General features: G+C 35.6%; 1 long non-coding RNA gene across 2 annotated transcripts in view; it reads left to right on the forward strand.

The window, feature by feature from the left end:
* Window positions 1–9,563: 9,563 nt before the first annotated feature.
* LOC135299105 (uncharacterized) overlaps window positions 9,564–13,727 on the forward strand; it is a 100,310-nt gene continuing 96,146 nt past the window's right edge. For both annotated transcript variants that reach the window (XR_010361155.1, XR_010361160.1), the window contains exons 1-2: window positions 9,564–9,791; window positions 11,859–11,932. This is a non-coding gene — a long non-coding RNA (uncharacterized LOC135299105). The remainder of the gene's footprint in view (window positions 9,792–11,858; window positions 11,933–13,727) is intronic.

Here is a 13,727-nt window from a genome sequence, read left to right on the forward strand (position 1 = left end):
GAATCATCATTTTTTCTGTTTTGAGTATGCCAATAATATTTTTGCTACAAAGAAATCTTTTGCAAATAACTTTTTAATAGTTGTACTGATGAATAGGTGGGCAAATATCAGGCTGTTGAGGTTTCTGAAACAGTAATAATTTATGGTATCACCATATATGTTGCAGTTCTATAAATTTCACCGATCTAAGATCAATTCATATTGAGCTCAACATCTTCATCTGTTATAAATAAAATTATTTTGATTGTACAGATGTTTGTGTAGTTGCAACAAAATAAGAAACCAAACACAGAAATGCATCCAAAGCTGAAATATTTATGGATAATAATAATAATAATAGGAAATTGAATCTTAAATAATTTGAATCTTAATTCTGTTCTAGGGACAGAATAGACTTTTTCTTTAGAAATAGGATAGTTTAAAAGAAAAACAAAATTAAAAATTATTTGAGCTGGCTGCTTCCACCTATAGTAAACTTCTGCTCATACTTAGAGATAATAAGCCACATCAAGCCAGAATGGAAGTGAAATTCTTATTGAAAGTATTACAGCCTTCCACATGTTTATATGCTGGCTGAGTTTGATCTTACATAATCCAAACGTAAGGAAAATAATCTTAGTGTAGGATTCAGAGTCTTTTATGCTGAACTATAATTTCCAATACAGTATTTTAAAAGCTTCCAGGGTCATTGTACTTATTTTACATGTATTCTAGGCCATTCATCTTGCTAGCCTTTCTCTGCAGTGTTAAGACATAGTTTTGATTTTTCTCAACCCAAAATAAATAAATAATGTCTCTCAGTTTCTATTTAGAAAAATAACTTACACTATAACAGCAAGAAATCCATAGACAAGCTCATGGGAACAGTGTAACTTGCAGGAACAGGATCAGAAAAACACTTATTCAAGGTGATAAAGCAGTACTGCAGTGACCAAAAGGAATGATTTAGCTTCTACAAGGTGAGTTATTTTCAGAGAGCTACAGAAACACTGTTATCAAAAGCTTCCACAAGATCCAGAAACATTACATTACATACGTGACAGATGTTTTAGGAATCTTCTGGCCTAAGTTGTACCAGCTGTGGGATGTTCCCAGTTGATTTCTGACAAGCTGAAGTCCCCCCTAAGGACAAGAGCATCTCCTGACTTGACTTGGAAGCATCTCCTGATTCCTCAAAAAATAATTTTTTGACATCATCATTCTGAATTGGAGAGCTGTAGTAGGCTACCACTATGACATCCACATTATTTGTTTGCCCCTTGGTTCTTACCCAGTGGCTCTCAACTGTGCCAATCTCTGCTTTGAGATCCACACATTCTGTGCCTTCCATTACACACAGTGCCATGCCTCCCTTTATTCTGTCCCATGTGTCCCTCCAGAACAGCCCGCAACAATCCAGCATGGTGCTCTGATCACAGAACGCACCCATCAGGTTTCTCTCATGCAGTTGATATATAAAATATCTGGGACTGGGCCAAAGTTTGGAGCTTGTCTTTTTTGTTTCTCACTCTGCCTGCATTAGTGTAGAAACATTTCAGGTGGTTCTTTGCAGCTACAGCATCTCCAGAAGCAGATTAAAGGATTCCATTATTGATCATTTCCTCAAGTTTAGGCACAACATCCTCTTGCTCATCACTAGCAAGCCAGGTCTTTTCTTTTTCTCCCTTCCCAACTAGTTAATGACACTCCTTTAGCAGAGCTTTTGTAGCTGTATCTCATGATTGTTGAATTCTTTAACATTTATTTTCTCTAAGATAAAGTTACAAGTGAAGATTTCTGTAATGTATAAAAGAATAATTATTTAGGTGATAAAGTTCCTGTGATAGCCACTGTCTGCACTGTGAATCAATGTATTTTATAAGAACTCTCCAAAGTTACAAAAAAAGAAAAAACTAAATATCATCATATTTCCCACTTATATCAACAATAAGTCTTTTGCCTTTTTCCTAGTTACAACAGGGGTTGCATACTTACAAGAATCATGGCGACTTCCTGGACAAAGCATAGCTGTTTCTTCTGTAGGGAATTCTGAAAAATACATTAATTACTATTTTTTTTTCCAAAAAGTCCAGATGAATTTGTGTTTTTATATAGCACACAAAATTTCAGTAGGTTTTTTTAAACTGAAAATTGTTTAATACATTTAAAAATGATATGTTTTAAACTCTGGGAAGTGTAACATCTTCTTTAAGTGTTGCTCTTCTCAGTCCTATCAGCATTTTACTTATTCCTAAGGTCTTTACGAGAACAAATTTTCAGTTATGCCAAAAAAAAAAATCAGTGAAGTCCTTTATAAAATATTTTGTTTTAGTCTATAATTCTATGAATTGAAACCTAAAGTTGGATTTCCTTAGAGTATGAAAGTTGTCACATAACTTTAAATCTAGATATAATTACTCACCCAAATCTAGATATAATTACTCACCCAAATCCTAACCCAAAACCCAAGCTTTGCTTTGAATGTTATTGTGGGTTTAGGGATACTTCTCACCACAAATCTGATGTAGCAGCTCGTGCTTTGTGAAGAGAATGGTTTTGTGCTTTGTGCAGTGAAACAGATTAATGGAAATGTTCTAATAGGTCTCTGTGTGGGGGCTGAAATAATTCATGTTACATTATTGATCATCTTCTATACTGGGCATTATTGTAAGTGTGGAAGAGAAATTTATTCTGTCTTTGACTAAATTCCTTAAATTTTAATTTACTGTTCATGGAATATAGGTAGCTCAGAGACAGATTGTCGTGGTACAAATATGCTGATACTTCTTTCTGTTTCAAAGAAACATAAAATTTAGTTTTCAGTGAAATAATGTTTTTACCAGAAATTTATCCCTCTGGGCCACGTACTGTCACAATTATGAAGAGTAGTCCCATTGCACTGAAGAATGAATTCTCAATATTTCACAGGGCTGTGAAACAATGCAAGAGCTCTTGAGGTGGATCAAAACAGTAGTGTCTAATATAATTTATTTGCAATCATTCCATGTCTACAGTTTTCAGCAGTAAAACTGCTCTCAATTCAGTCAGTTATTCAAGCATTGTTGAGAGAGCACTCCCTAGAAACAAAAAGTGGGCAGAAACTTTAATTAGCTCTTTCTGGTTTTTAATGAGTTATGAGAGTTGGTCAGCTGTACAGTATACGTAGGGCACAATTTATGCAGTGCGTATATTGTGAACTAAATTGCTCAACTGTACAACACTTCGGCTCCTTTAGAGCACAGAACCTGGCAAGGGGCCAACACATCTAAAGGAGTTTATGCATGTACTGACCTCCTAAAACAAACATTGCTCACTGATGTTTCCATTTGTGAGGTATCTCTTTCTGACCTGGAGTGTGCACGAGCCCTGATATGCTCTGTATGCAGGTCCAAAACTGCTGCCCTCTGAAGAATGAGACCCAACAGCTACCCAAAGCCTGCCCAGAGAAGGACTGCAGTAGCTTGAGAAACCAAATCTAATAAGTGTTTTCCAAATGAGATAGATGCACCAGCAGCTGCCACATAATCTGTGAGTGGTGCAGTGCTGTGGTATGGTCCCACCTACGGGGTGTGACTGGTGCAGCTGCAGGGTACTGTGCTGCAGCATCTCCTCACTCAGAAGTTCAGGAGCGACTCAGCATGGAGCGGTGATTTCACTCAAAGTGAACAGAGGCACCACATCTAAGGCAGGGTAGGAAGTTAGATACATGCATGGGTTTATAATTCTCCATCCAGACTGCTTTCCTCCCTTTCTCCTCACAGCTAGTGCATTAGGATTATTCTCAGCAGGTGGCTAATTTCTTTCCATGCTGCTTATAGGAAGCCAAGTAGGTCTCCGAGTTCTCTGGGTTAGGATCAGCAAGTGTGCTTTTGGTTTTATATGTGTGATCTGTGCTTCAGAAGTATAGCTCTGCCAAAGGTAAAAGAGGTTTTTTTTGAAGAGAATTTGGAGAGGTTGGTGAAATAAATGCAAAGCAACCTTTTGAATTACATGTCATGCTGCATGTCTCTGACTGAGTTGTAGAGAACATCAGTGCTGAGGTTATCAGTCTGCTGTTTCCACCCACTGAGAGAATGTTTAAAATCTGGTGACAGATTATGAAATAGGTACTGAAATTTCTCTAAGGCTAGGGCTTCTGAAAAAGGAAAAAAAAAAAGAAATAAGAGAATTTTGTAAGACAGAAAATGTCCTATGCTTTGCATACTGTACAATCGGACAGGTGTTTTCTGAGGAATCCCCAGGGAATGTCTGCATTGATGTAAACAGGAAGGAGTTTTCATTTAATGAATCACTAGATTGTCAGTGATGCATTATAGCTTATCACAGATATTATGGAGCAAAAATGAGGCATTACCCTGAGTTTTATACCCTCATGACTAGAAAATTTGAACCAAGGGATTTGTATATTTTAACTGTAATCAATGGCATTTTTTTCAACTGCAATTATGAGTATTTTTGAGACACTTTTTCTTTGTAAATTTTCTAACTGGATATAGCAATTAATCCTTTAACATTTTCCCAATGATAGCTCCTCTCTTCTGTCAAAAGCAAAATATGACACTACTGAATATCAAGCAATTGCTTTGTGAAAAAATACTATAACATATTAGTATAAAAATTTGTGAGTTGATCTCTGAATAGTGATAGATAAAATAGCCCTAAAATATACACTGTGTATAATAGTAGGTGTACTGGAGAGCCAGGCATTTATGAGTGACACTATGAAGCAGGAAACACTTTTGTACCTCTCATCATAATCAATGAAACATGTTGGTAGAAACTGGTGGAGAAAGCTGAGATAGCCAAGGTAATGGCAAATGCTTACCCTTCCTAGGTGAGAGGATCAGAAGACTAGAGGAATACTCATATAAGGCAGAGAAAATAGCATTTTTCAACAGTGCTGAATACTGCTCTAGAAAGAGTGTGGGATTGTTGGTGTTTGGCATTTTTTACCCCATATCAGTGGTTTTTAATTTCACTGGGAGAGATATATGAGTGACAGATCTACTTGTGAAAGATTTGAGGAAATGGTACTGGACTTAGAAAAATTAAAATTATGTTCGTGGCTATTTGTAAAGTTCTTTTTGTTTGGAATTCTTTCCTTTCCTCCCAAAAGTCTCTCACTGAAGACAGTGTGTCAATCTGGTGTTCACAACTTGATACATTACCTTGAACTTTAAGGATAAACCTGTTGTAAACTTTTTGCTTGGGGTCTTTGTACCACTAGCTAAACATAATGTATCTACTCCTTTAAAATGAGTGTATTATTTCTGGATATATTGCATAAAAGGAATATGCAAATGAACTTGGAGTTATTCACTTTTGTGTGGTAGAATTTTGCCTTTGACTGTTCCCAGCTGTTACCACTTTGTGGGAGTCATTCAATAAGGGCAGAAAATATAGCTATCACCTTTGCAAAAAATATTTTTGACCTTGGGAAATTCCAAAATTTCATTCCATTAATTTGAAAGCTTAGATTTAATGTAGTGAACATCAGGCAATCTGTAGCACTTAATCTACTAACTCAGCAAAACACCAAATTAATTCAAATTTGAAAAGGCCTCTCCATCTGTAGCAAAAGCATGTTATCAATTACATATTGAATTAAATAAGAGATAGGAATATTTTTGAAGGCTTGAAATTTATGGTTTCATTAGACTGAAAAATTAAACCTAAAAATGTGTAAAAATCCACATTAATAATTTAGTTTTAGCACATAAATGCAAATGGCTTGGAACTGAGCTTCATTTCAGACTGTAAGTGGTAATTACCTAGTGACACCTCATGATGTTCATTAGAACCCTGCTTTTAATAGGAGTGGGGAGCACTAGGGATCTGCACAAATATGGTATTCAATCAGCACAAAGTGATAATGATAAAACTTCATTAGATGGGATTTCAAATATGAAATCCAAGAAGACAATCAAATATGAGTGAGTTAAATGATAATTTAAAAGTATTTTATTTAGTGAGTTCTCTTTTCTTCTGTTCATGAATGGGTTGCTTTGTATAAATTATTTTTTTGCTTGAAGCAATGATATTCAACAATTAGTTGATGGAAAATTCTTTCTTCCAAAGTGTTGATCTTACACAAGGCTAGTCTACAACTGAGTTTAGTTATTCATTAGTATTTTAGTATTTTTTATCCATCATTTTTGATATCTAATAACTACTTCTATACAAAATTATTTCTGGTCCTTTTCTGGCCTATTAACCACAATATGCATGTTCATATACAAATATAGACAAATATACAAATATAATATATGAGAATTTATATTATGGTGGAAGTAATCATACAGAGTCTCCTCTTGACTGTAATTTTACATTGGTTTGAATTAGTATTTAAAAGACAAGAACATGACAGTGTTTTAGAGTGTATGCATGCTGTATATAGAGATTGAAGTACAAAATGAAAATGAAAAGAGAAAGATCTACTTCTCTCTCTGCAAAGCAGATTTTAGATAAGAGGAATCTCTTCTGCTGTTCAATTTTGTAAATGTAATGCCAGTAAGTAAAATGGTTAAATAATTTTCTATTCTTTCTTTTCTGTCTTGCACCAGTGAACTCAGGTTCTGTTTTGCTGATGTTTTATTTGCAATCACTACTAAATATGTTGCAAATACTCTGCCTGTATGTGTGTGAGGGAAATTCTTCTGATGACAGTTTTGTGAGCTTGTCTAGAATCCAACACAGTATTCAGGACCTCATGATCTACTGTGACATTATATTCAGGTAGAAAAAATATACATCTACTACTCTTACAAAGCACTGAGGCCTTAAATTTTTTTCCATTCTTTGTTTTATGCCCTCCTCATGTTCTCATACACTGTCTTTTTGTTTATAACATAAAATTTTATGTCTTATTCCATTGCTTTGTCAGTTGGCTGTATCTCATGATATCCTCACCACTGCAGCTTTATCATCCGTGAGTTTATAACTATGCCAAGCATTACCCTTCCAGATTCCTCTTTCATCTGTTCCTGTGAAGATCCAAATGTTCTCTTCTTTTTATTTAGTTGTGAAAAACTTATGCTTGTACAAATTGGAAGGTTCACTAAATAAAGGTGATTAAATAGTTTGGATAACTTCACAGATGGCCTACACAAGATGCAATTCAGAAAGCCTATGTAATTATTGCACATCAGCAATTGTCTTTTTAGTCACCACAAATGTCCAATTGCATGTCTTGAACCTGCTGATCTTTATATTAATTTGATGATTGAGGGCTGTTTCAGAAGAAAATAATTTTAAAGTTACATATTTAAAGCACATAAGGTTTAAAAGCCCAAGTTTAAATGCATAAGTTTAAAATGCCCAAGCAATATTGAAAATCAAGGATGACTCCTGGAGAATGCTTATTCTGGTTGGGCAGATGGAATTTTATATTATTTCATATATTTTCTCAGTAAAAGCCAGAATTTTAAGTCATTATGCTACTCTAATATGTAATCTAGAGTAATTATATTACTCTAATATGTAATCTAGATAGTCTCAGCAATAATATATTTATGAATCTGTTTTAACTTTTATTTTCCTCTTTTACACCACAAGTTTCACTGGCTTTTGTATTCTGAAATTCCCACTTTTCCTCTTATACTGTATAACAATTCCTATACCATGTGGATCTTAACCAACACATTTATTTTAAAATGCAGTACTTTACCCAGTGGTCATTACACCATGCAGTTATAGCCTTAACAAAGTGTTAGTGCCAGTAGCTTTTCTCATTAAATTTCTCCTAAAGATGGATTTCTTTCATCACAATTGCCGCTTCATTGCATAAAAAAAGTCTTTACTCTTCTATAATTTTTATATAACTTGCTCTGTAGTTTCTCATTAACCTGTTTTTCCCAGAAAGGTTATAATCCCTTCCAGTCCTATTGTGTTTAATTCACAGATTTCTCAGAATGTCATTTCTATAGCATCCAAATTCTTCGTACTTAGACTTGAAGAAAAGTAACATTAAGATCAAAATGCTTAGGTCTGTGCTGTCTCATCAGCAACTGACCTCAGAGAAGATATTTTTATTTAATTCAATAGCAAATCGGACAGATCATAGAAGAATTTGGGTTGAAAGCAGCCTTTAATCTAAAACAACCCCCCTGCAGTGAGCAGGGACATCTTCAACTAGATCATGTTGCTCAGAGCCCTATCTGGTCTGACTGAATGTTCTTAAGGTGAAGACATCTATCACCTCTCTGGGAATCTGTGGGAGTTTTTCACCACCCTCATTGTAAAAATTTTTCTCCTTACAGGTAGCCTGAATCTACCCTGCTTTAGTTTAAAACCATTAACCTTTGAAACAGAGTGTGCTGAAATGTTTCTACCTATCTCTTTATGAGCCCCCTTTAGATGCTGTAAGGCTACAATAAGATCTTCCTGGAACTTTGTCTTCTCTCTCAGCCTTTCCTCATGGAACAAGTGCTCCATCCCTCTAATCATCTCGATGTTTCTGCTCTGGACATGCTCCAACAGATCCATGTCCTCCCTGTGCTGGGAGCCTCAGAGCTGGATGCAGCATTGCAGGTGGAGTCTCACCAGAGCAGAGCAGAGGTTCAGAATCTCCTCCCTCCCCTGCTGCCCATGCTGCTTTGGATACAGCCCAGGGAATGGTTGGCTTTCTGGCTGCAAGATCCGTCTAGAACAGAAAGAGTGTGTCTGTATCCTTTTTTCAAGCACTCCAATCATTCATAAAATCTTTGAGATCAGATTGTGTAAAAAAACTTCCTGTTGATCTCACATTACTTTTATTTCTTTGAAACCTTTTCTGACTTAGTAAATTGTTCACAACTGTGGTTACACTGAGAGGAAGTTGAAAACTCTCATTATGTCACAAAGTAATTGTAATATCTTTATCTTCTTTGATATTAAGTGGCCTGTAGGTGATTCCAAGCTCATTTGTTGCTGCAGTAGTTTGTAGGACTGTCCCTAAAATCTGAACCTGTCCATCATAAGAATTTTTGCTGTCTAAGAAACATGCCTCCAGGCTTTCAGCTGTTTCATTTTCCAGCCATTGTCTAGACTGAAATACAAAAAAAAATATACAACTTACAGCATCTGTATAATTTAGTACTAGAACTGTTAATGACTGAAGGTCAAAGTCAAAAAAATCCCAAAACTCAAAGCCTTTCTGGTTATAAATTGCTGTTTAGTTAGATTCAAACTATCTAATGTTACACTTATGTAATAAAATATTTTATTAATATTAATGCTTTAGAAATGACTACTCTTTTCATGTTTGAAGTATGAATACTCAGGAAATATATATGAAAATCTCAGGACTGACCCTGAAACTGAAAACAAACAAGCTAAGTTAATTTAATAATGAATGCCCAACAAATGCATAATTAAAAAGAAAGATAAATAACTGCATTATCTAGTGGGACAGTTATGTATTATCTATGCTGAACATAAGTGACCCTTTGCAATCTCTAGTTGCATCTGACAGATATTCTCAAAATAGCTGACTCAATATTTCTGAGTTTGCAGTCAGATGCATTGTTCCAGATGCAGCTCAGCTGGTTAAAAAGTTGGTTCATAGCTTCTTCTGTGATGTCATCATCTGTGAGAGTTATCACCTGTGAGAGTTATCATCACTTACTTGCAACCTAGGAGCACACCCACTAATTGGCTTCTGTAAAATTATCATGGTTAAAATTAGCTTGTGCTAGTGCTGATCCCCAGGTTAAGCCAACAAATCTGACGGGATGTTGATGGGAATGGAAGGAAAGAATGACGAAGAGTGGAGAACAGTACACTCCTAACCAAGAAGTGCTACAGCCTAAAAAATCACAGCAAACCATTGTCTGGTATGATCTCAAGGATATTCTTATACTACACTGGTCCCTTAAGCACAATAATGCTGGATGGCCCATGAGATGCCTAGTTAGTAAAATAACTTGTGAGTAAATTGCTTGCATAAGATTTATTCTAATTCACATATTGCTTCACTTGACATTTGGTAGTCAAGAAAATCACCCCCACCCCCCAAAAAAAAGAGAAAAGTCAGATGCATGTGATCACTTTGGATGGCTGGCATATTTGATCAGAGTGATACAGTTAATTTGGATTACTGCTGAGGAACAAGAATAAGGTAGAGGAGATTCTATGCAAATTTGGTATTTGTAATTAATGACAGTGTACAGATAATTTTAGACATGAATTGAAATATGTTCTTTTGTGCCCCAGAAGTAAAAAAAAATCTGTTGAGGCTCTGAGCTAGGAAATATTATTCTATAGATGATGTAGCAAAGGGTTGTGTTTTATGCCTTATTAATAAATCTCCAAAGTTAAGAAACACTGGAACCAAATTTATACTGATTCTAAGATGTGACTCTGACATTTTTTAGCGCATTTAACCCTATTAATGTAACTGATATTACCAGGATATTTATCAGATTGCAGTTATATAAACACAGAGTGTAAATCAAGAGAAGATTTAAACATATTACCCTTTAAAGCTACCAACTTCTGGCTTAAATAAATTTTGCTTACTTTGGAAAGATTTAATTCTATATTTCTAAACAGTTAAAATACCATCCAGCCTAATGCAGTTTTTTTTTAGAATAATCACAAAAATTAATTCTGTTCAATTTTTATTTTTTAATTCCACTACCTGTGGCAATTCAATGCTAACAGAATGTAAGCAGCACCATAACATGAAAATTCTTGTGATTAATTGTCGCTACAATGACCCTTGGCATAATAAATATGTAAATATTGGATATTTCTTCAGTATGATGGCGTTTACTCATATTACAGAAATAATAAGATAAAGATCAGTTTAAACATACATTGGTAGAAAACAAGAAAGTTTTAATGCTTTAATTTGGAATAGGCTGTGCAATTAAAACCAGACAGCTGTTGTGGAAACCTTAAGGTTTAATGGGAAAAGTTATAAATCATGATTTATGGTGAGAGAATGCAATTTCTTGGAATGGATCAGGCCTGAATTAAACCTGTTCCAAAAGTGTACTTTATAAGTTTTTTATATAAGTTTATATGATCTGCAAAATGTCACTTAAATGGTAGCCAGGGATATAATTTGTGCTTCCCACGAGAAAACAGAAAAAAAATTAAAGCTAAAGAGAGTGTAAAGCAATTGCATGTTCCAATCATCAGTTTATCCTCACAGTATCTCTACAAAGTCCCTTTTTACTGCAGTTATTTTTTATTTTACACTAACATTGGACAGTTTATGATATGTCTGAGGTCTTTGACCTTCATGGGATCATAGATCTAGGATGCAATTTGTACCCCAAACTAGCAAACAACAGAACAGCATTATTTCAGAGTTCATCTTCAGAGCAGGAATGTACATGAAGGTGCAGAGAGATGTTGATGTGGGGGAAAGCACTGGGTTTACCAGCACAGCCTTAGATTGCCAGCCCCTCCTCTTGCTGACGGGGTTGAGCAGCAAGTAGCTGTTAGAGAACATGACTGAAGCTATGGATGTGATAATGACTGAATATGTTAATTATCCCTGTTGCAAAAAAATTTATATAGGGACATTTGTCATTTGACATAATAGGATATTTGGACATATAGGATATTTGTCAAGGGATAAATCATAGGGACAGATCACCAATATCTGACCTTGTCCCACAGTAGAGGAATGTTAAATTGTCAGTGGAATGTCAATGGATGGGAAAATCGTGGGCAATAGCCTCTTAGCCTTGTCATGAAATGGTAGAAGCAGAACTTCTGACAGATTTTTTATTTCCTGATGCTTTCAGTGTCCTGTTTGATGGCAGTGTGTCTTCATTTCTAGAAGGCCCAAGATACAGGACTTCAACATCTCCTTTTTCTTCCACTTTGCTGGAGTAAGAAAGATATTCAACAATGTCACAGAGATGATTTTCTTTTATGTATTCCAGAAATGGTGATAACCAGCAGAGGAGACTGAGATTGGTACCTGTATTTCCTTCAGTTGCCAGAGGCTTCACAGAAGGTAAGCTATTACTCAAAAGAGGAGCTTACACAGGTAAGAAAATATCCATTCTATTGGAAATTATTGTTTAAGTCAAAACCAAGCTGCATGCTGTTTTCAGTGCCAGTTGTCTGTGTCAAAACCTGACTGAACAAGCCTATTGTGGGATTTATTTTGATGCTGACAAACATGCAGTATTACCACTGGTGCTACAGAGAGAAGCAAAAGGCACATGGGTGCTGCCATTTTCAGAGCTATTAGCATTCCAGAAACTGAGAAAGCACAGAAAAAAATAACCCAAAATATGTAAACACATAAAAATTATTCAATTTTAGGAAATGATTTAAGCAAACAAGCAACAGAAATAAAAACCAGAGACCAAATATTGAGCAGCATACTCAATTTCCTAATCTATTTTCATAGCCTATTAGGCCTGTAAATCCACAGTAGGAGACACACACTCATGCACATTTTAAAATTTAGTTACACTAGGTTAGGACTGTAGTATTCCACAAAATGGATAAACCCAGAAATGTTACAGTTTTTATCCTCATTTTCTGAGCTGTAAAATGATAAGCATGGAGAGATGCTGTATAACTACTGTTTAGTTCTTTTAGGAAATTGAAGCATTCTGGTTGTGTTTAGAAAAAGGAGATTGTTGATTGCTCAAATGAAGATTTGAGTTTTCATTTAGAAATAATTATCAGAACCATGGATGAGGGGAACCTGTGTGTGAAAGTACACGTGCACATATATATACAGGAAAACTATATTTAAGAAAGACAAATGGCTCATTTTGTTTCATTTTTTTTCTATAAACCCAATATTTGAATCATGCTTTTCTGTGCATTTGGAGTTTCTTGTTCTACATTGTGGAGGGTTGTCAAACATCTACTTGACCTATTGCTTACTCCCTCTCCTCAACAGGGTAGAGGGGAGAAAAGAGGAAGAGTATGGAGAAAGTTCAAGGGTCAGGATGAAGGCAGGGAGATTGCTTATCAGTTACTGTCACAAGCAAAGCAGGCTTAACTGGGAAAAGACAATGCAACCACTCATAATTAAAATAGATATTGATTAATTTATTAATTTATTAATTTATTAATTTATTAATTTATTAATTTGAGTAGTGGAAACCAGAAAAAAACTGTTAAAGCTTTCCTCTCAAGTCTTCCCTGACCCCCTTTCCTATGCTCTACATCATTCTTTCATTTCTGACTCTTCTAACCCTGCTCCAAGTGGTGCAGGAGTTCACATCAGCATCTGGCTGATGTAAATTTTCTCTGCTCCTGTGTACTTTGCTCCTGTGTACTGTTCCTTCCTCCCTGCACTTCTGTGCTGCAGCATGGACCCCTCACAACCTGCAGGGGAGACATCAGTTCTTCCATGGAGCTCCTCCTTCTCTGATATCAATTTTCTCTCTCTTGTTTCTCACTCCTTTTTTCCCCTCCTCCTCTCGCTGTCTGGCATTTTATGAATTTTTTAAAATATGTTTTCATGGAGGTGTCATCAGCTTGGCTGATGTGTTCATTTGTGTCCTGTTGTGGGTCCATTGGAGCTGATTACACCTGAGCAACCCCTGGCTCCTCCCACTGAGACCTTCCACAGCCCCACCTGGATACCTTCCAGCTTTCCAAGAGCTGGAAAATTTTGTAAAATTTTAATCATATAGGAAATCCAGTTACTTCCCAATTTTTTTTTTTTGTTTCTTCCTCTCTGATGTACATCACAGGAGACCACTTACTCTGAATTGAGTATGAAAGTTGAAACTGCAAAAGCAGTGGTTAAAAGTTAAAAAAACATGGTCCAGAATACCAGC

Source organism: Passer domesticus, chromosome 4 (genome assembly GCF_036417665.1).
Source record: "Passer domesticus isolate bPasDom1 chromosome 4, bPasDom1.hap1, whole genome shotgun sequence".
Taxonomy (NCBI): Eukaryota; Metazoa; Chordata; class Aves; order Passeriformes; family Passeridae; genus Passer; species Passer domesticus.